This window comes from Schistocerca piceifrons, chromosome X, assembly GCF_021461385.2.
Source record: "Schistocerca piceifrons isolate TAMUIC-IGC-003096 chromosome X, iqSchPice1.1, whole genome shotgun sequence".
NCBI classification, from domain to species: domain Eukaryota; kingdom Metazoa; phylum Arthropoda; class Insecta; order Orthoptera; family Acrididae; genus Schistocerca; species Schistocerca piceifrons.
The window spans coordinates 74,833,364-74,857,966 of NC_060149.1; the positions used below are offsets into that span (position 1 = coordinate 74,833,364).

At 42.2% G+C, this 24,603-nt stretch overlaps 1 protein-coding gene and 1 non-coding gene across 2 annotated transcripts in view; both read right to left on the reverse strand.

Moving 5' to 3' along the window:
* Positions 1–24,603, reverse strand: part of LOC124722181 — a 997,523-nt gene that overhangs the window by 965,155 nt on the left and 7,765 nt on the right. The gene's annotated exons all lie outside the window — the stretch shown is intronic.
* LOC124723874 lies at positions 23,967–24,158 on the reverse strand. The gene has a single exon (XR_007006557.1). It is a non-coding gene; the product is annotated as a U2 spliceosomal RNA (small nuclear RNA).

The following is a 24,603-nucleotide window of genomic DNA, read 5'->3' on the forward strand; positions in this document are numbered from 1 at the left end:
ATAGGTCGGATTAAAGGATGGCTTTGGAGCAATTCATACGTGTATTACCAGATTCGCTATTCGTCAGTTCGATCACTACGAGAGTGGTACAGAGACGCTCGACGAGTCAGACGTGAATCCTTGACAGGAAGAAGACGATCTTTTCAAGAAACACTACTTAAGTTCACAGAATCAGCATTTGCGACAGACTTGAGAACGATTCCACTGCCAGTAGTGGGATAATGCAGTTACGGCACTGTTTTCACCCCCTCTACGTCGCTGTCGCCAAGGTTAAGGACTAACAGTCTACTGTTCCTCTTATCTCCGTCAAGGTGAAGATCATCTCTACCCCTCCCTGAGACAAGAGGTCCACTGCACTCATATGTAAACAACCCAGCCACATGGCCTAGCCTCCTTATGTTCTGTCTCTTTTATTAATGACGTGTCATGTTTCTTCTATAATTTATTGTCCAGCTATTGTAATTTATGTTAATTATTACACAATTAACGTAATTTATAAAACAAAAAATGCCTGCCACGAATTTTTCAGTGGCGCTGTACCAACACGTGTTGTATGATGGAACACATTATCTACGATGACGATCAGAAATCATTCAAAGATAGTGCCGTGGCCAGCAACTACATAGTGTGTTGGAGAAGGCACTGGACTCACACTCTCCCAAGCTACTGGCCACTGTCGTCCCGTGCGGCCGTACCGCTCAGCTTATGGTATCACAACACGCTTCTGCCGTCATACACAGGGTGCGAGACCCACGAGAAAGGCGGGCCGAGCAAGAACTTCTGATGTCACACTATTCGGCTTGTCCGCCACACTTTGTGAACGCTCGGCTCCGTGCAGGGCCCACGGGAAATCAATACGTAACTGAAAAAATATCCACTAAAGGACCTAACTTTGTCGTGTGCTTTCGAGAGATTGCATTCATTAAAACATGCAGTCAAAAACCACTAAACTTGTCTGAAACAGTTACTCACTGCTCGCTGGAGGCGGCTGCTGGCACTCTTAAGACCAGCAGTGTCACGTGTTGTAAAGTACATGCCACGGCCTGTCTTTCTACACTATTGGCCATTAAAATTGCTACACCACGAAGATAACGTGCTACAGACGCGAAATTTAACCGACAGGAAGAAGATGCTGTAATATGCAAAAGATTAGCTTTTCGGAGCATTCACACAAGGTTGGCGCCGGTGGCGGCACCTACAACGTACTGACATGAGGAAAGTTTCCAACCGATTTCTCATACACAAACAGCTGTTGACCGGCGTTGCCTGGTGAAAAGCTGTTGTGATGCCTCGTGTAAGGAGGAGATATGCGTACCATCCCGTTTCCGACTTTGGTAAAAGTCGGATTGTAGCCTTTCGCGATTGCGGTTTATCGTGTCGCGTCATTGCTGCTCGCGTTGGTCGAGATCCAATGACTGTTAGAAGAATATGGAACTGGTGCGTTCAGGAGGGTAATACGGAACGCCATGCTGGATCACAACGGCCTCGTATCACTAGCAGTCGAGATGAAAGCCATCTTATCCACAGGGCTGTAACGGATCGTGCAGCCACGTCTCGATCCCTGAGTCGACAGATGGGGACGATTGCAAGACAACAACCATCTGCACGAACAATTCGACGACGTTTGCAGCAGCATGGACTATCAGCTCGGAGACCATGGCTGCGGTTACTCTTGACGCTGCATCACAGACAGGAGCGCCTGCGATCGTGTACTCAACGACGAACCTGAGTGCACGAATGGCAAAACCCCATTTTTTCGGATGAATCCAGGTTCTGTTTCCAGCATCATGATGGTCGCATCCGTGTTTGGCGACATCGCGGTGAACGCACGTTGGAAGCGTGTATTCGTCATCGTCATACTGGCGTATCACCCGGCGTGATGGTATGGGGTGCCATTGGTTACACGTCTCGGTCACCTCTTGTTCGCATTGACGGCACTTTGAACAGTGGACGTTACATTTCAGATGTGTTACGACCCGTGGCTCTACCCTTCATTCTATCCCTGCGAAACCCTACATTTCAGCAGGATAATGCACGACTGCATGTTGTAGGTCCTGTACGGGCCTCTATGGATACAGAAAATGTTCGACTGCTGCCCTGGCCAGCACATTTTCCTGATCTCTCACCAACTGAAAACGTCTGGTCAATTGTGGCCGAGCAACTGGCTCATTCCAATACGCCAGTCACTACTCTTGATAAACTGTGGTATCGTGTTGAAGCTGCATGGGCAGCTGTACTTGTACACGGCATCCAAGCTCTGTTTGACTCAGGCATATCAAGGCCGTTATTACGGCCAGAGGTGGTTGTTCTGAGTACTGATTTCTCAGGATCTATGCACCCAAATTGCGAGAAAATGTAATCACATGTCAGTTCTAGTATAATATATTTGTCCAATGAATACCCGTTTATCATCTGCATTTCATCTTGGTGTAGCAACTGTAATGGCCAGTAGTGTACTGTACCATGCAGGGTCTGAAATGATTGTAAGGATGTGTTGAAAAATAATTATTACGAAAAACTTCGATACGTTGTGTAGTTTCAGAGTTAATTAGCACTGAAGTTAGCCAGTTAGGCCATTGTGCGTGCAGATTCAAGCGGCCCGCCGAAGACGGTGTTGCCAAACGTGTAATTCGCTTGGTTTTGTAAAACCGTAAGAAGAGAGCGATACAAAAACTGTACATTGGACACTAGTAAGGACTGAACGCGAGCCAAAGGCTGAGCAGTGTTGTGCGCTATCCCATGCGCTATGAAGACAACTGACACTAATTATATCTGACAGGTCGCTTGACTCTGCGCGGGCAACGGCCTTATTGGCTAAATTGAATGCTAATTAAATAGTTCTCAGCATGACCTACACTGCAACACCTTGTAATAACGTTTTCACACTGTTTCTGACCACACTGTACATCACGAGATTACGCGACACCAACGTGAAATACGTCAATCCTCCTGCTGTATCTCGCTAATTCACACATCGCTCGTTCTTCTGTTAAGATAACTGTTACGTACTTGATGGCCATTAAATGTACTGTTTGTATAATGCACGCGCGTAAACTTACATCTCTTTTATACCTGTAACATTTAATCCCATATTCGTGAATGATTCATGGGAAGAAAGATTGTTGGCAGGAAACCTCTTCGCTTCGTCTAGTAGCTTGAATTCTTTCATCAGTGGCTTATTGCAAATATCGTAATTCTATGCCATCAGTATTTGCAAAAGTTATTGAAAAGGCTGTGTATGTAAGGATAATTGGTCATTTTATATCATACGATTTGCTATCAAACGTACATTTCGGCTTTAGAAGTCGTTTAACAACTGAAAATGCTATATTCACTTTTCTCTGTGAGGTACTACTTGGGCTAAACCAAACGTTTCGAACGCTTGGCGTATTTTTTCATTTAACTAAGGCATTTGATTGTGTTGATCACAAAATATTGCTCCAGAAGTTGGCCCATTACGGAATACGGGGAGTAGCTTACAATTGGTTCAGCTCTTACTTTAGCAACAGGCAACAAAAGGTCATTATTCACAATGTTGATAACGGCTGTGATGTGGGATCTGATTGGGGTACTGTCAAATGGGGGGTGCCTCAGGGATCGGTGTTGGGGCCGCTCCTGTTCCTTATTTATATAAATGATATGCCCTCTAGTAGTACGGATAACTCTAAAATGTTTCTGTTTGCTGATGACACTAACTTGGTAGTAAAGGATGTTGTGTGACTCGATTTCAAATAGTGCAGTACATGACCTCGGTTCACGGCTTGTAGAAAATAAACTAACGTTAAATTACAGTAAGACTCAGTTTTTACAGTTTCTAACACACAATTCAACAAAACCTGACGTTTTAATTTCACGGAAGGGGCATATGATTAGTGAAACTGAACAGTTCAGATTTCTAGGTGTTCAGATAGATAGTAATCTGTCGTGGTAAGCTCACGTTCAATTTGTTGTTCAGAGACTTAATACTGCCATTTTTACTATTCGAACGGCATCAAAAGTGAGAGATACTTCGACACAAAAATTAGTCTACTTTGCTTATTTTCATTCACTTATGTCGTATGGTATTATATTTTGGGGTAACTCTTCCCATTCTACAAGGATATTTTTGGCTCAGAAACGGGCTTTTCGGGCAATAAATGGTGTGAGTTCACGAACCTCTTGTCGATCTCTGGTCACGAGTCTGGCTGTTTTGACATTGGCCTCTCAATATGTTTATTCCATATTGTCGTTTCTTGTTACCAATATTAGTTTAGTCCCAAGAATAAGCAGCTTTCACTCGGTTAATACTCTGCAGAAATCAAATCTGCATTTGGATCGTACTTCCTTAACTCTTGTGCAAAAAGGTGTGCAGTATAGTGCTGCATCCATTTTCAATAAACTGCCACTCGAATTCAAAAATCTTAGCAGTAATCCACGCGCTTTAAAATCGAAACTGAAGAGATTCCTCATGGGTCACTCCTTCTATTCTGTAGAGGAGTTCCTTGAAAAATTAAGCTGATTCTTATTGTATTGCTGATAGCGTTTACTTAAACTTATGGACTGACTTTTTTCAGGTTCATGAACATTTATTTTTACCTGTTGTAATTTCATGTACTGACACTTTCCATGACCTTGGAGATTTGCTCCTCAATTTGGTCCTACGGAACTTGACGTATAAATAAATAAATACAGGACTGGATCTTTTCATCTGTGTATATGCCTTAAAACCGACCATTCTGGTGTTCCCTGAAACATACTCTTGAATTTTTCGCACAGTAAAACACTTTCTTTTAGGCACAAAGTTTATCTTGTAGCGTCCACCACCGCACATTAGCGAGGTGGAGTCGTGCTAGGCACTGCGATCGCCTTGCAGCCACTGCAGAAACATGACACTTTGAAACAACCATATCTCCCCTGTGTTAAGAAAATACATATATTTTCGACGTCTGGTAACGAGCCTCATACGGAACAACTCTTAAAGAATATTCGAAGTCATTCATATTTCTAGGCCTACCTGAAAACACCTGTCTATATCAACATAATAAAATAGCAACTTCCTTCCTCTGTTCCTCACATAACTGGCTCATTTCATTCATATTGTCATCTACCTGCTCTTTTGTATCACCCTCTTTACCCCTCTTCACTCTTCGACATGTGAGTCACTGCTTTTTCCAATTTTAATCCCGTTATAATCTGTTTCTGCTCGTATCCTCCAGCATCAAATTCCAGCACTTTGCATGACTCTGCTTCCCATTTATAATTGCGACATTTAACCTATGTATTATCTCTTATATCCCATTGCGTCCATTTCGTGAGACATGCGTGGGAGGAAGTACTATATTGACTGGGACAGGACATACTATCTCCGATTTTCACGCGTTTCTCTTCTAAAATTTCTGGTTTTCATTTCGTGCAGTGGCAGGTTGGTAATGTTCTGTAACTGATAAAGTGCGGAATGGGTTGCTCCGATTCCTTTTCCCTATATTCTTGTGTAGATAACGAATAACTGACTGCCAGCTTACGCCGCAATGGAAGCATACAGCAGGTAAATACACAGTGTTTTGCAAGACATAGGATTATTTACACCACATAATGTGTGTGGCATAGTGCACGATGGAGTATATTGTCACTACTGTTTGTCGGCATTCAGTACATTTAGATGGTCTTACGCAGAGTTAAACAAACCATCCACTCCATGGTTATAAAATCGTAGCTTCTGGGTTCTAAACTGAGGAGCAAGTGTTACCTATTCTTTTCCTCTGGCGTGGAAAGTTTTCTGCACTGACGATGTATATTCAAAACCGGCTGAACAGTTGTTCTGTTAATCACTTATTTGTAGATAAATTACAAAAATGGTTCAAATGGCTCTGAGCTCTATGGGACTTAACATTGGAGGTCATCAGTCCCCTAGAACTTAGAACTACTTACACCTAACTAAGGACATCACACACATCCATGCCCGAGGCAGGATTCGAACCTGCGACCGTAGCGGTCGCGCGATTCCAGACTGAAGCGCCTAGAACCGTTCGGCCACACCGGACGGCGATAAATTACATCTCCCTAAGATGACTCCAATGAATTTGAGCCAGATACCCGCGTCCACCCCCCCCCCCCCTCCGTTCCCCTGCATGGCAATCCACCAATACAGTAATCAAATGCCTCCGCATACAATGACATTTTTTTCTGACTATTTGGTCACAGCGATGTTGTTCGATAAATCACATCAAATTTGGCAGCAATATATTTGAACGAATCGGCTAGTACACCACGAATTACACACCACCAATCTAACATCAGTAATAAAACTACTCTAGGGAACAAGACTTAATATGACTACCACGACTTCCTTACTACATGAAACATACGCATTTAACTATCGCAAGTAATAATAATATTCCACTTCATAAGTTAATGTGATAGAATTTAGGATTCAAGGTATGTTCTATCTAAATCGAAGAATGCTATAAACGTATCTTCTAAGATAGGTCGTAAGGTCCGTACTGACTCGCATTTTCCTACTTTGCACTAAAAGTACCTCCGCACAAGTGCAAATGAGTAAAAGACGAAACATGTGTTAGTAAGGAAACGCTTTGAATGACTGGGGGCACACATTGTTGGCATTGTGACGAATGTCCACTTGCCTCTTTGGCGTCGGACTTAAAGAGTTGTACAGCTCATTCTTACCCATGATATCGTTTCTAACGGTAATAATTATAGATGCGTAATAGCACACAATTATGGTGAAGTGTATATCGATACCAACTCAGGGATTCAACAAAATGAAGACGTGGATCTCCGCCGCACGGGGTAGCCGCTTGGTTTAGGGCACCTTGCCACGGTTCGCGCGGCTCTCTCCGTTGGAGGTTCGAGTCCTCCCTCGGGCATGGATGTGTGTGTTGTCCTTAGCGTTGATTAGTTTAAGTTAGATCAAGTAGTGTGTAAGCCTAGGGACCGATGACCTCATCAGTTTGGTCCCATAGGAACTTACAACCACACGTGGATATCCTCGCAAAGGACGCAATACACAACGGGCACTGGCTTATCACTCATTTCAATGCATCTGGTCACATCCGAGAACGTACAGCGAGCATATATGCCGCATAGAAAGAAGAGTGGGAAGAACCACGATGGCAGAGAAGCTGACAGTACCATAATGTGCTACCTGCTTCGTCCTCAAAATCGTGCTTTATGAACTGGAGATGCGGCAGCGTACCTAGTGTCAATGCTAAGGATGCGTTCCATCACGAAACATACCTCGTCAACTCTACAACATAGACTGCGTGGACTCCTCAACCTCTTCGTGCAATTGGACATCAGAATGTGATGCACATCACCTCTTCTTTCTTTGTGAATACATTTGCAGCCAGCATATCACTATGTCCAAAAGAGTGAGGAAGTTAAACATCATATTTTCCAATTGTACTACTACTGTCCCCGCATCAGAAAATATCCGTGCAAATTACGAGAATCATTTGGAACCTTGCAAGAAATTTCAACGTGAACATAAAAAGAATTTTAGTGAAACAATGAGAAGTCGATTTAGAGACGCACGCAGCCTTCACCCACTTCGAAAAAGCTTTTGACAATGTTACGCAAAGAAATTGTAGAACACACTGGACAAACCTGGATACCCGATACATCTTACTGAAGCTATAAGAAAGCTCATACAAGGACAGAAAAATAACAATAAATTTGGCAATAATGAAACTGAAGAAATCACTACCAATAATGCACTTGGAAAAGGCTGTAGCTTGTGACCACCCTCATTTAATGTGTTTAAATGGTCTGGTTAAGAACTGGAGACGCAAAATAAATCTGGGTATAGAGATTAAAAGAAATAAATGTTAATATCCTTATGTATGCAGATGATGTCACGTTTTGGGAAGAAAATTAAGATGAGTACAAAAAGCAGTATATGATCTACATTAATTAGGGAAAATGGAATATAATCCTCGCATATCAACAAAGAAAACGAAAATAATGGCGCATCATGGGAAATACTCCACTCACTCAAAAATAATAATAGATAATATCGTACTTCAGTTCCTTAGAATGTGACATAAACTGTGATTTGGAGTAAGGTATAAAAAATAAAATTAACAAATATGAATCAGTATGTCTGACGATAAAAAAAATGCTAAAACAAAATATGGTAGGGAACAAACTTAAAATATTATAGAACTATGACTACACCCGTACTGTACTATGGAGTGAGTAGAGCTGTACTCCGCCAAACTATGGTTCAGTCGTTTTGGTTCAATACATAAAAGAGGCATTGAGCGGCAGGATTGATGACAGTATCGGCAGAACTGGTAGGGAAAGAAACATAAATGAATGTGTGAGAGAAAAACTGGGACCGATCGACTTCTCTTTGTTTTTTGTGTGTTTGTTTGTTTTGCACATAATCAGGACCACACATCGTTCAAAGTCAGTCCACTGCATATACTTTTTCCTTACAAAATAATACTGCATTTTATAAGTAACAGAAATTAGTTGATCGCGTAACTTCTGAGTTTTCATGTACTCAAAACAATACTTTTGATGCAAGTACAGTTTACATGCACAAACATAAAAAACTGTATTATTATTGTTGTTTTTTGTACTCAATACAACGATCGTCTTCATGATCAAAGGCAAGAGTTTCCTCCTATTACTGATAAGTGTGAAAGTTGTTTATGAATAACAGAAACATGTTTTATGTAGGGTTCGATGGTCCATTAAAGCGACGTTTGATATGTTTTTGTTTTCCATTTTTTTTTATTTCAATTATTTTTGAGGAAACGGCGTTTTCTAACTCTACATTCAATTGGTATTGTTTTTTTAGTTCTACTACAACATCCCTCTGTTTCACGTTACAAGTCATCAATATTTGAATAAATTAAATATTGACAGACTCAGTTTTGCTATAAATGCTATTTACTTTTAAGTAACAGACAGGAGGATAACTATGTAGAACAAAACTGTTGCGTAGGTTACGCGGCCCTTTATATATACTCTCACAGTGTCTAGACGGTTCACGGCTACCAGTTTCATGTTGAATCTAGTAAGACGCTGATCTCACACGCAAACAAAACGTTCGAAATGGGATAACTCCCGTTGGTATGCAACACAGCTAACGTACAGGTAATGCAATTACGATCTTAAGTGACCAAAGATATTAGGAAAATCACCGTACTCTACGCTTACTTGTGTTAGCCTAGGGTCGTTCTACAACTGTATTAGTCAGCCACAGATCCCTCAAAAACGTGATAAAAGCAAAATGAAAGCAACGGAAATGAGATTTCTCAGGAGAGTTAGAGGGGTCCCAGAGAAGACCATATAATAAATTATATTAGGAATACGATAGATATTTATAATATAGCTAAAAAGATCGAAGGGAATAAAATATTTTGGAATGATCATCCACAACAAATGAGTGCAGAGAGAATCCCACGGCAGTCCACGTTTTACTGGCCAAATGGAAGAAGGATTGTAGGAGGACACACAACATGGTGGCAGTGAAAATTGAAGACGGAACAGACAAGTTCCTAAAAGTATGAAACGATTCTGTTTACTTTGTACGGACATTATCTGATGCGACGGTAGTGATGGTACTTAAATTACTTAGTTCCTAGCACGTAGTGACATGCTGATCTCAAAACCATTCACAGAGCACCAAAAGCCGATTTGCATCACATTCCGATGTCCAATCGCACCGGAAGTTTGAGAGTCTATGAAACCTGTGCTGTATGGCTGATGACGTTGGGTATCCACTACTCCATCTCCAGTACACAAAGCACGATCTTCAGAACGTAACGAGTGGTACATCATAGTACTGGCACCTCTCTGCCATCACGATCACAATAATTTTATGTGATCGTTTCATAGTTTCTGTTACTGCTAATAACTAGAAACCAGTGCCTACGAGCTTTAATTTGTAAGCTAAAGCACTGAATATGATGATTATGTGATCGAAAAATCGATTTTGCTGTTAATAAATCGTCAGAATTACTGCCAATGCTGACCTTCCTTCTAATTTTATTTATCATATGGTCGTTGCGCACACAGCACTCTATGGAGTCGCTAATCAATAACAATTTTTACCAACAGGCAATAGTGCAGCAAAAAACTGACCAGTTCAGTGTTCGAGATCATCAAACACTAATAAGCAGCCACATCATCTAGAACAACCTCTTCGCTATGGAGCACAAAATTCGCCGACCCACTCATCTATCCCGGCTTACCACATGCCACAGTTCGCAGGTATTAACTTGGGCGTAGACAAGCCGCCAATGGAGTTCGTCAGGGATATTTGTTGGTGCACACTGATGGCATGGTACGAAAACGAAAGAGACATATAAGGAAATGCATTACTCTTACCTTAAGTGCACCATTCAGACAGATCGTGGGTGTTGTTTAAATGAGACGGCGTAGGGCCCTGATACGTTTTCAGCGTTTCCCTCTTACAAACGATACAGGAACTTAGTTTCCAATTATGTGCACCAGTTTCATCGCCTGCAGCATTTCGAACTTGACTAGTAACTTCAGCAAGACAATGCATCACTTAATAGGTCCAGAACTGTACCGAAATGGCCTGAGGAACAGTACACAGAGACGTTGGTGCTTCTATAGCCCCCAGGACGCCTTAATTCGCTAATAATGATATCGCAATGTCACAAGTGGTAAGAGACGCCATTTCACAACTTCACTGGCAGTGAAAATTTCATCCGCCACCAGATCGGACTGGTTTACCCGAGTCGAGGGCCACCGCACGGGTGTGCGTGAATGACCTCGTCTACTAAGGCGGGTTTTTACGCCTCTTATACCTGCACATTAATCTGTTTCTATACAAGATTATTTACAGTGTTTGGATGCTATGAAGGGTCCTTCCCATCATGAACACTTCTACTAGGTTCATAACTGTCGAGTGGCCGTGCGGTTCTAGGCGCTACAGTCTGGAGCCGAGCGACCGCTACGGTCGCAGGTTCGAATCCTGCCTCGGGCATGGATGTGTGTGATGTCCTTAGGTTAGTTAGGTTTAATTAGTTCTAAGTTCTAGGCGACTGATGACCTCAGAAGTTAAGTCGCATAGTGCTCAGAGCCATTTTTTTCATATCTGTCCAGCGCATGATCAACTAATCTTTTACTCTTCAGCCATAGTTCCCTACATCACGGGTGTAAAACTTGCGGACCGGGGGCCCCATGCGGCCCTTAAAGATTATTTGTGCGGCCCGCTACTCCAATATAACATTACACATTACACAAATATCGTGTCACCTTACGCGCAGGAGCAATGGTGACGACTATGAAAAGAGTGTAAAAATGAATTCCACTCAGGTGTTTTGCAGATTCTTCCCTTCAGAATGCACTGTGGCGAGACCGTGGAGCAACGTGCATGCTTTGAAACACAGAGGAGTGCACTGCTGCGCATTTCAGCACACACAACATTTAGATCTCGACCAAAGTCTCTGTCAGTAGTCTGTAGCTGTGTCGGTTTGCTCCCTAGGTTGCTACACGTATGTGCCCATCGGGTCATGTTCATTACCACAAAAAGGTAACACGTCTGGATATGCATGTCCCTATAATACACATTTACGAAACAATGTTACTTCTGTAGGACATTTCTATCATAGCCGCTGATGTGCGGTGCCTGAGTTCGTAGCAGTGCACGATAAGGAGAAAAACATTCCCCTCTCATCCTCCTAGACCCAACAGCGACCGAAATTTACTTTCACCACATGGGCCTGTAATTAAGTGGATTACTCCCACTACCTTCCTTGAATATTGGTGTGACCTGTGTAGCTTTCCAGTCTTTGGGTACGGACCTTTCGTCGAGCCAACGGTTGTACATGATTGTTAAGTATGAAGCTAATGCATCAGCATACTCTGAAAGGAACCTGTTTGGTATATGGTCTGCACCAGAAGACTTGCTTTTATCAAGTGATTTAAGCTGCTTCCCTGCTCCGAGGATATTTACTTCTATGTTACTCATTTTGGCATCTGTTCATGATTCGAATTCTGGAATGTTTACTTCGTCTCCTTTTGTGAATTCATTTCAGAAGCCTGTGTTTAGTAACTCTGCTTTGGCAGAACTGTCTTCGATAGTATCTCCATTGCTATCGCGCAGAGAAGGCACTAATTGTTTCTTGCCGCAAACATACTTGACATACGACAGGAATCTCTTTGGATTTTCTGACAGGTTTCGAGACAAAGTTACGTTGTGGAAACTGTTATACGCATCTCGCTTAGAATTCGGCGGTAAACTTCGAGCTTGTGTAAAAAATCACCAATCTTGGGGATTTTGCGTCTGTTTGAACTTGACATGTTTGTTTCATTGTTTCTGCAACAGTGTTGTGACCTGTTTTGTGTACCAAGGAGGATCAGCTCCGTGGTTTTAAAATTTTTTTGGTATAAATCTCTCAACTGCTGCCGATACTATTTCTTTGAATTCAAGTCACATCGGGTCTACACTTAAATTATTAATTTGGAAGGAGTGGAGATTGTCTCTCAGGAAGGCCTCAAGTGTATTTTTATCTGCTTTTTTGAATAGATGTATTTTTAGTTTATTTTTGGAGGATTTGGGGGTTACAATATTTCGTCTCGCTACGACAACCCTGTGTTCACTTATCCCTGTATCCGTTCTGATGCTCGTTATTAACTCAGGATTCTTTGTTGCTAAGAGGTCAAGTGTGTTTTCACAGCCGTTTACCATTCGCGTGGGCTCATGAACTAACTGCTCGAAATAATTTTCAGAGAATGCGTTTAGCACAATTTCGGATGATGTTTTATGCGTACCTCCGGAATTAAACATATATTTTCGCCAACATATCGAGGGTAAATTAAAGTCACCAACAACTATAATTGTGGGAGTTGGGTACATGTTTCAAATCAAACTCAAGTTTTCTTTGAACCTTTCAGCAAATGTATCATCTGAATTCGGAGGTCGGTAAAAGGATGTAATTATTATTTTATTCCGGTTACCAACAATGACTTCTAACCATACTAACTCACAGGAAATATCTACGTCAATTTCGTGACAAGATGAACTACTTCTAACAGCCACAAACACGCCACCGCCAACCGTGTTTAGCCTATTCTTTGGAACACCGTTAGGTTCTTCGCAGAAATTTCGGTTGAGCTTATCTCCAGCTTTAGCCAGCTTTCAGTGCTTATAACGATTTGAACATCAGTGCTTTCTATTAGCGCTTGGAGCTCTGGTACTTCCCCAACACAGCTACGACAATTTACAACTATTATACCGATGGTTCCTGTGTCTACGTTCTTCCTGTGTTCGACCTGCACCCTTTGTGACTTAATCCCTTTGTGTGTTTTCCCGAGACTGTCTAAACTAAAAAAACCACCCAGTTCACGCCACACAGCCCCTGCTACCCGTGTAGCCGCCTCCTGCGTATAGTGGACACCTTATCTATTAAGCGGAACCAAAAATCCAACCTCACTTTGGCGCAAGTCGAGGAATATGCAGCCTACACGGTTGCAGAATCGTCTAAGCCTCTGATTCAGTCCCTCCACTCGGCTCTGTACCAGAGGTCCACAATCGGTCCTGTCGACTATGCTGCAAATGGTCAGCTCTGCTTTCATCTTGCAAGCAAGACTGGCAGCATTTACCTCTTCTGTTAGCCGCTCGAAACCAGTGAGAATCTCTTCTGATCCAAAGTGACACACATCATTGGTACCGAAGTGAGCAACCACCTGCACTTAGTCCACCCGGTATGCACACGGAGTGCACATTGGTTTTCTTTCCCTTCTTGGCAGCCATGTCCCTAAGGGGGCCCATAACGCGCCTAATGCTGAAGCACCCAACTATCAATGATCCCACCCTCTGTGATTGTCCGGATCTTGCAGGCTGAGAGGTTTCCTCTGAAACAGAACAGGTGTCAGCATCTGGCTGAGTGACAGCGTCAGCCACAGACAGCGCCAGGAACCTATTTATTAGGCAAACCAGGGAGGCCTTACGTGCGGCCGCCTTTGAAGTCTTTCGCCCCCTGCTACGCCCCAGGGCGACCTCTCCCTCGACCGCAGGTGAGGGGTCATCCTCAGTGCGAGCAGTAACTGGGCTGTCCACTGGTGAGGGCCGATCGGAGGACTCGGCCGTATTGGACGTCCGTTGTATCCCCACGGCAGGCCCACAACAGTGGTGCCCATCCACTGTGCCTCAAGCTGTGTAACCGAAGCCATCACAGCCTGAAGCTGAGAGTGAAGTGTCACCAAATAGGCTCGCATTCGAACACAGCAATCGCTGTCCCTGCCCATACCAAAGACTATGGAAAACTAAACTATGCAGATAAACTGACTATCGACACGTGCTGCGCAACTCTACTGTAAACCCTGACTAAAACGCAGGAACTGTGTTTAATAAATTAGATTAACAGGCAGAGGTTTCAGAAAACCTAACTACCGTAGCACTCGTTGTTGTTGTTGTTGTTGTGGTCTTCAGTCCTGAGACTGATTTGATGCAGCTTTCCATGCTACTCTATCCTGTGCAAGCTTCTTCATCTCCCAGTACCTACTGCAACCTATATCCTTCTGAATCTCCTTAGTGTATTGATCTCTTGGTCTCCCTCTACGATTTTTACCCTCCACACTGCCCTCCAATGCTAAATTTGTGAACCCTTGATGCCTCAAAACATGTCCTACCAACCGATCCCTTCTTCTAGTCAAGTTGTGCCACAAACTTCTCTTCTCCCCAATCCTATTCAATACCTCCTCATTAGTTACGTGATCTACCCACCTTATCTTCAACATTCTTCTGTAGCACCACAATTCGAAAGCTTCTATTCTCTTCTTGTCCAAACTATTTATCGTCCATGTTTCACTTCCATACATGGCTACACTTCATACAAATACTTTCAGAAACGACTTCCTGACACTTAAATCTACACTCGATGTTAACAGATTTCTCTTCTTCAGAAACGATTTCCTCGCCATTGCCAGTCTACATTTTATATCCTCTCTACTTCGACCATCATCAGTTATTTTGCTCCACAAATAGTAAAACTCCTTTACTACTATAAGTGTCTCATTTCCTAACCTAATTCCCTCAGCATCACCCGACTTAATTCGACTACATTCCATTATCCCCGTTTTGCTTTTGTTGATGTTCATCTTATATCCTCCTTTCAAGACACTGTCCATTCCGTTCAACTGCTCTTCCAAGTCCTTTGCTGTCTCTGACAGAATCACAATGTCATCGGCGAACCTCAAAGTTTTTACTTCTTCTCCATGAATTTTAATACCTACTCCGAATTTTTCTTTTTGTTTCCTTTACTGCTTGCTCAATATACAGATTGAATAACATCGGGGAGAGGCTACAACCCTGTCTCACTCCTTTCCCAACCACTGCTTCCCTTTCATGCCCCTCGACTCTTATAACTGCCATCTGGTTTCTGTACAAATTGTAAATAGCCTTTCGCTCCTTGTATTTTACCCCTACCACCTTCAGAATTTGAAAGAGAGTATTCCAGTTAACGTTGTCAAAAGCTTCCGTAGCACTCAGGTGAAACTAAATAATTCGTCCCTGATTAGGAACTTCTAATATGTCATAAAATCGGTTTACTTTCCGATGTAGACCAAAACGCGGGAACTGTGGCTATTAGATATTAAATAAACACGTAGAGATACAAGAAAGAAAACTATTAAAGAGCACAGAAGATATAAAATTCTCTCCTGGTTAGGAAGTCGTAAAAGTTACAAAATCTGTTACTTCCCAGTTGCTGCCTGTGTCTCGGCCGGCTGCTGCTGCCTGACTGTTGGAGCGATATGGCACCCCTGATATGTCTAGTTACGACTCCCACAGGTGAAAAGTAAGCATTCTGTCCGATCGCCTGCATCCATTCATGTCCATTGTGGATTCCGACGGACTTGGGCAATTTCAGCAGGAGAGTACGACACCACACACGTCCAGAATTGCTACAGAGAGGCTCCAGGAACACTCTTCTAAGTTTAAACACTTCCGCTGGCCACGACACTCCCCAGACATGAACATTAATGAGCGTATCTGGGATGCCTTGCAACATACTGTTCAGAAGAGATCTCCTCCCCCTCTTACTCTTACGGATTTATGAACAGCCATGCAGGATTCATGGTGTCCATTCCCTCCAGCACTACTTCAGACATAAGTCGAGTCGATGCCACATCGCATTGCGACACTTCTGCGGGCTCGCGGGGGCCTTACACGATACTAAGCCGTTATACCAGTTTCTTTGGCTCTTTAGTATGGATCAAAACACACCCAGCCCTGGTGTAATAGTCTACAATATTTATTATTTATTTCACAAACCGGTTTTCAGCTGTTACGCCATCATCAGGTAGAAAGAAAAGCACATGGTGCAGTAAAATTTTGTTGGATCAAAGAGTTACAGAGTATCTCCATTTCTAGAGATGAAAAATATTAGTGTTACGCAATGGAAACTCTAAGTTGGAATATCAGTAATATTAGGAAATGGACAGATATCCAGTCAACGCAAATATGACCAGATGAGCCGCAGACAGGCACAATGAAAAGACTGTTACACATTAATAACTGACGGCCAAAGCCTTCTTCAGCAAAGAAAACGCACGCGCGCGCACACACACGAACACACACACACACACACACACACACACACACACACACAAACACACAGAAACACACACATTCACACAAACAAGCACATCCCATGAACAGTGCTTGCATGTGTGAATGTGTGTGTGTGTGTTTATGTGTGTGTGTGTGTGTTTGTGTGTGTGTGTGTGTTTTCTTTGCTGAAGAAGGTTTTGGTCGACAGCCATTAACAATCTATTCATTGCGCCTCCCTGCAGCTCAGAGGGTCAGCTTTGTGGTGAGTGGCATTCTATCCTTTCCCTAATATTATTGATATTCCATTCTGGAGTTTCCATTGTTTAACATTAACATTTTTCACCTCTGGAAATGGAGATATTCTGTAAATGCACTAGTTTCAAATCTATGATCTAACAAAATTTCACTGCCCCACATACTTATCTTTGTACCTGACGATGGTGTAATAGTCGAAAACCCGTTTGTGAAATAAAAATTATTGCAGAATATTACACCAGTGATTTCTGTGTTTTCATTCATAATTTGTGAAATATTCTACGAAGAACCAATGGAACAGTCAATCAGTGTAATTTGGATCTTCAACTTCTGTAGCCCTCTCTTCCTTAGTAACAACATACCGTAAAAAAAAATCATACAGTTCTAAAGATATTTCCATTTTGTGTGATAAGATTATTTAAATTGGAGATATACCTCAGGTGGTAATATTTCCTCGTGATTAAGATATGGATTTCAACATTTTGATGAATTATTAGAACTATTTCCAACGCAAAACACTTGTATGAGACGAGATACATTTAATTTTGTTCGACTCCTGCAAAAGCACGTACTGCCTCCGTCAAAATTAACTTCTATAGTTAACAATGGGTCTTTTCCAATGCCTGGATAAAACATTGGTTTCATTCTATAACGAAAAGAAATTTGTGGTGAATCAAAGATTCATCATGCGCAGTGTATTATCGGATCATCACGAAGATATATAACCAAGTTAAAGCATCAAATGTAAGCTATTTCTTAAGTAAATCAGTCGAAAAATGAAGATTTAACATGCTTTTCGATATGCGTCATGAACAAGTCTGATTCGGGTGAAAAACAAATAACACAAGCTTCAAAACTGAGTTTGAATCAAGTTTTACAGATTTTAAATAATCGGAAAGCAAGTTTTCTTTGATCTCTTCGATTTATACATTAACTATGGAATCGGTACGTAATCAAATGAAAATGGAACTAATTGAGATCCAGTATGACTCAGATTTGAATACGAACTTAACGTACCTGCATTTTATAAATATTTGCCTGCCATGTTTGGTAATACTTGAAAATTTGTGTATGACACGTTTCTAAGTACTTATGGATACGAACAGCTACTTTCAGTTTCGAAAGGAAATAAATCTCCAGTGAGATCAAAAATCTCAGACTTTCACCTTGAGTAAGTTTTGAAAGTAATTACTGCGAATAAGTTTTCTTCTAAAATAGAAAAGTTAGTAACAGCGAACAGATGTCAAGCATCAGGAAGGAAGCATTAATATTATCGTTGTTCTTCTACTTTGTGCCATATATTTCCAAATAAATTTATTTTCTATGAAAACTGAATCTGAAATTCTCTATTTGTGGCCCACTTCAATACGAACCTTGTTCATTTGGTCTGTATCAGCTTTTGATTGTAACACGCTTGCTCTATTTGGCCTGTATCAGCTATTGATTTTAACATCCTTGCTCTATATGTTCGTGTTGTGAGGTAAAACCTTCAAGTTCCTCGTTGAGATGTTACAGTACTAACAATTTATCCTATTTACTGAACATGTAACTCTCTTTAATTGTTCCAGTTGCCCTCTGTACTTTGGTAATTATTGTTACCACAACTGTCTCATGGTCACTGATACCAAGAGGTTTGGTTTAATTGTTGCCATTAAATTCAGTATATTTCGATTGTGAGTGGGGTGGTGAACTATCTTCTACATAGCTTCTAGAGAACACATTTAGTAACATTTCGTGGGATGTCTTGTCACAATAACCATTAACAAACCCATAAATATTCTGACTGATTCTTGGATGATTAAAGTCTCTCGTGATTATTACAGAATGATTGAAGAACATACAAATAGGGGAATAATGTTCGTTCTGAACAGTTTTAATTTATTCAAGATGATGGACTGTCACCCCCCCCCACCCCCCCTGCTCCCTGGTGTTGATGTGGCAATGTCGCACTGATGAAGTCATGGGTTTTTCATCACTCTCCCTCGCACCACCACCCCTCCAGAACTTCTGCTCCCATCTCCCCCCCCCCCCCCCACACACCACTCCACTTGGTAATTGCCAGGAGAGATTGCTCAGTCTGGCATGGAGGGACATAGGGTAGTTTATTACTTTTATTTTGTGTGTTGCCCTGTTAGAAAATTTCCTTTTTTCATCATTTTTGGGGTTAAAATTAGTGGTAAATTCAAAGTTTTGGTCGGAGACAGTACTGGAAATTATCCTACAGCTTTGGTGACTAAATTAGATTGCAATACCACTCGAAATAATTTTTTTTTGTGGGAACTTCCATCTATACCACAATTGCAGATCAACAGTCATATGATTCATTAGTGTCAGTTACATTTCAGATGACATAATAATACATACTTTATTAAAAAAATTCAGTTTGTATATTCTTTATTTATTCAGTCTATAGGAGACATGGCTCCTCCCCTCCCCCACATGGAAAATGGTGGGAAAAATCACTGTCTGTGCTGAGCTGTTTGGTGGAAAGATACAGGGTGTTTTTTCCTTATTTTGGGGTATTATCCTCTTGGAAAGCGCTTACTAAAATTTTTCCTTGTGCATGACCTCAACTTTGATGTGTGGAGACTGCCCTATTTGATATTATCGCCACCAGAGGTCACCAGGAAAAGCGACCTTCACCCCCCCCCCCTCCCCCAGCTATAAATTTTTGGGAACACACTGTCCTTTTGCCAGTGTTTTAGGTGGCCAGCGACATTTAAGTCCCCCAGGTGTTCACCGGTGCTTCCTGCAAGAATGGAATATCTTTGTTCCACCCGCTACAGGTTTATACAAGCCAGTGGCTGCCATCTATTTTGTACTGGGAAAGTGATCCGTTCTTTGTTGGTGTGTCAAGATATTAGTGGTATTTAAGTGTGCAGGTGTCCCATGACTGTTGGCTGTAGAAACGATATTTCCGCTATTGTTCTGGCACTACAGTGTTGATCTAGCCAGTCTAGCCAATAGCCCTATGTGGGTTAATATGGGTGGTAATGATAATAGGATGGCGAACTTTCACGGAAGTACAGGGAAGTAGCCGACTACCGATCTACTAGTGAAGGGCTGCTGGATGGAACATAATGATGGGAAAAATATTAGGACGGTGACTCTCTGTCCCAGTGCTGTTATAAACCCATGCTCTGTACATACAGGAGTCATGTAGCAACAGCACTGGAAAATGAAACACATTTACGCCTATTTATGAGTCGAACGTTGCATCCTAGCCAACAGAAAGGTTGTAAGTACATTGCGTGACATTTTTTATGATTGTAGTGCTCATTATCTTGCCTGAAAATGGCATCTCAAGACGAAAAACCTGGCCAGTCACCTCCAGTCTAGTCCATTTACTGCGTGTACTGTGTACCTGAAGGGTCGCAACAGGTTAAGCCATCGCTTCCGGTCGGCTAAAACCTCGTTACTATGTCTTCCACTGACCGTGGAACAGTGTCGCTAAGTCCTACAACACTGTGAGACAAATAAGTGCGGTTTGGAAGTAGAGTTCTAACTGCAATTCCACCCCTAGCATAAACTCTCCAGTTTAAAAATACCACCTTACAAAATCGGAGAGAGGGTGTTAACGCCCATACTCATCGAATTTTTTAGGCGAAAGGTAGTTGTTCCCTTTTATGCGTGTTATTTTCTAAGACAGAAGAAATCAGGGCATACACACGTTTCGACATCGCTAAAGCATCGTTACTTGTTGATTCTTAGTGTGAAAATTCTGTACAACAGTATGGCGTATGCTATATATCATCTAAGTATTGTCTCGTCCACAAAAAAATCTGTTCTTATCAGCTTAGTATCTATTATGTCCTGTTTCACAAGACTAGAATATTAAACTTATTTTTGGTCCATGACAAAGTGCTAAGAGCCTACTCTACCTCTGTCACAGGATGCCTCCTCACTTTCGAACTCTCTTAAGGTATTCAAGTGCCTCATTCCCTGTGAAGTCTCTAAACGCAACTAAATAGCAGCACAGAGGAGTTATAAATATCAGGTTAATACTAGGTATCAGTTAATAAATTCGGTAATATAGGAAATTTTATTACGATGGCCCTCTCTCCCTGTGTAGGTGGCAGATTGAAATTTCGTAAAAAGATCTTGCCGCAACAAAAAAAGTCTTATTACTGCTCCAATCGCTAATCATGTTCATGTTACTCTAGCCTTCGCTTTATCTCGAGAGCTGCACGTCATTATCAAACTGACTGATTAATCAATTACGTTAATCATGCGCGCTCGCTTGCATAGTGAGCAATTTTTTCCCTGCAGATGAATTACACCCACCAGGTAACTCAAATGGGAGTCCCTCGAGGGAAGACGATGTTCTTTTCGAGGAACATTACTGAGAAAATTTAGAGAGCCAACGTTTAAGCTGACTGCAGAATAATTCTATCCCCACCAACATACCTTTCGCATAAGGGCTCTGAAGGCAAGATACAGGAATCAGCGCTGATTTGGAGACATACAGATAGTCGTTTTTTTCCGCCCTCTATTTGCAAGGGGAATAGGAAAGGACACAAATGTCGTGTGAGTAGGGCCTCCTGTTGGGTCGACCGTTCGCCGGGTGCAAGGCTTTCGATTTGACGCCACTTCGGCGACTTGTGCGTCGATGGGGATGAAATAGTGATGATTAGGACAACACAACACCCAGTCCCAGTGAGCGGAGAAAATCTCCTACCCAGCCGGGAATCGAACCCGGGCCGTTACGATTGACAGGCTGTCGCGCTAACCACTCAGCTACCGGGGGCGGACAGGAAAGGACATGACTAGTACACTTCGCCACACACCGCAAGATGGCCTGTGAAGTATGAATATAGATGTGGATGTAAATTTTAGTGTACGTATTAAGATGTCAGTCTCGCCATTTATAGGCACACAAAGCTCATGGAAGAATGTCGTCTCTTATTTATCGAGAAAACAAAAGACGAAACTTCTTCTGTTGCTGATTGTGTCTCCGTAAAAACCTTCGTATTTACCTCTAACTAAACTGCAGTCACATCGCGGGACGTGTATGAGAAGCTGTATTATGTTTTCCCACAACGCTTAGGAGAAGTGATATAGAGCTCACCTCTCATTGGGCCTTCTGTCAGAGTAACGCTTACCCGCCATATTCTCACGAATCTCCCAGTCTTTGATATGTAGCATTTGAATCCACCTGATTTTGACGAGTAAGAGATGCCCCTGCCAAGTCACAGGCATCTGATAATTCTCTCGACGTTCCATCACGCTCAGAGAGTATTGTTCCATTAGTTAGAAGGCTATCACGTCCCCACCCGTCACTGAGTAGATACAGAGCTACGACAATAAGAAAAATAGCACATAACTTTTTTTTCCTGCAGTCATATCACCGTGGCAGGCAGGTGCAACCTATTTATCTCGTTCCTAAAGTACTTATATAACCGTGTTACCGTCTTTCCGTGGTCATTTTTGTACTTTCAAGGTCAGTTCGTCAATCAGTTGAGGTACAGTCGCTAATTCTCTCACTGCGGTCTCTTCACGGGACGTACGTACGACGAAGTAATATTTTTGCTCACAAGAATTAGAAGAAGAGTAAAGAGATCACCTCTCAGCCTCCCTTTTGTCAGAGCATCGCTTACCCCTCAAATTCACAAGAATCTTCCGGTCTTCGATATATAGCGATATGTAGCCCCAACTATGTCAGAGACTCCTGATCATTCTCCCGAAATTCCATCACGTTGCGACTGGATTGTTCCATCAGTTATAAGACTGTCTAGCCCTCTACCCGTCACTGGCTGTGTAGAGACTCATAACAACGAGAAAAAATATCATGCTAACGTTCAGGGAGAAATTCACCACCATGTAGATGTTCGCATCCAGATATATTTTACGATGGGGGCGGCTCCTAGTGTTTTGTAGCCAATGACGTAAGAGAACAGTAGTAGGTCTCTTCAGCTATTTTAGATTAAATAGTTACATTTATCTACATTGAGCTCCAATACCCACCAACCTTCAGTCCTCTGCAAATCGCTGTACCTTACCAGTGCCGCAACACTATTGTAGACACTAGCCCACATCGTCTAAATGCGTATTCCGCAAACCATAGCATTATTGTCTATTTCTTCGTTTCTTTTCCAGTCACGTGCATAATAATAGTTTAAAAATGAATGTCTGTATGCCTCTGCGTATACCCTAAATATCCTCTACGATCTCTAACCCAGATATAGGTTCTTTAATGGCCAAGGTAGCCTTACTGCTGCACCTTTACTGTGTGAGGACTGCACGAAGAAACTCTGATACATCTGCAATTTATCGATATCAAATGACTGTCTATAAATCATCTGTTTTTCAGTTGTGGTATATCTCCATAATACACTTATAACTGTATCATAGAGCTTCCAACACGCACACCATTCACTGAATCATTTACAATGACGCAACAGCCTCGCACCTTCATGTACAATTCAGAGCTAGGGAAATATTTGGGGTTTAATCATAGCATTATTCATTTTTCCGCCACGCGCTCTTCGGGAGCGGACCGACCATAACACAGTATTCCGTCTAGAATAGAGTATATTCACATGGTAGTACGCATATTTGTAGTGTAGTTATTTATTTAGAAGCAAACCCTGTACCTACACGCCTATCTGATTGTCGTACATCGAGAGTCAATTAACCAAGAAGCACAAGCCAGAGCAAATCAATCACGATGTTTCTTCCAGCAACAGCAGTTGTCTTACAGCCTCTTACACCTCTGTCTGAATTGTAGTGCCACATTCGCCACGTGATACACCGACGCCGGCCGAAGTGGCCGAGCGGTTCTAGGCGCTACAGTCTGGAACCGCGCGACCGCTACAGTCGCAGGTTCGAATCCTGCCTCGGGCATGGATGTGTGTGATGTCCTTTGGTTAGTTAGGTTTAAGTAGTTCTAAGTTCTAGGTGACTGATGACCTCAGCAGTTAAGTGCTGTAGTGCTCAGAGCCATTTGAACCATTTTTGATACGCCGACGAGAATTGCGGCTTCCCTTAAGACTCCAGCAAATCAATCTAACTTAGATATATGCATTCTCCTTCAGCACACTTCAGATGCTTACAGCTATGCATTTTACTGCGGATCACGCTTACGCTGATAATTTACGAGATTTCTAATCCTATTAACGTACAATACATTTAGTGCCGTACTGCTATTTGATTACCTTAAGAGATTTCGTAGGAGATGAGACAGTTGACTATCTTAACGGAGTTCAAAAGTGAGGAGGCAACCTGTGACAGGCGTAGAGCATGCTCTTATCACTCCGTCATGAGCCAAAAATGACTTTAAGATTCTAGTCCTGTGATGCAGGACATAACAGATATTAAAATGATAAGAACAGGTTGTTTTACCGAATGAGACATTATTTAGTGGAAATATAGCCTATGCCAGACTATTGTACAGGATTTTCTCACTAAGGACCAATAAATAACGATATATTAGCGATGTGAAAACGTGTGCATGTTCCAATTACTTATGCCTTCGGAAATAGCGTGCATAAAGCGAAGGATTCTGCATTTCGTATCAGAATTTCAAGGTTTATGGAGAACAACATCCCCACCTCGTATTGCGTAAAGTGAAATTTTTAAACTAGAGAGTCTATGTCTGCAGAGGAATTGTGGTTAGAACTCTACGTCAAAACCACGCCTGCTTCTTTCACAGTGTGCTAGGTCTTAGCGACGCTGTTCCGCGGCCAGTAACCTGCGGCAGGCGTGGTCTCGAGGGTTTGGCCGACTGCATACGATAGCTTAGCGTGTCGCGGCCGGTAGAAATTTTCCGGCCGATCAGCTGTTCCGGTACACAACCCACTCTGTAAATGGTGCTG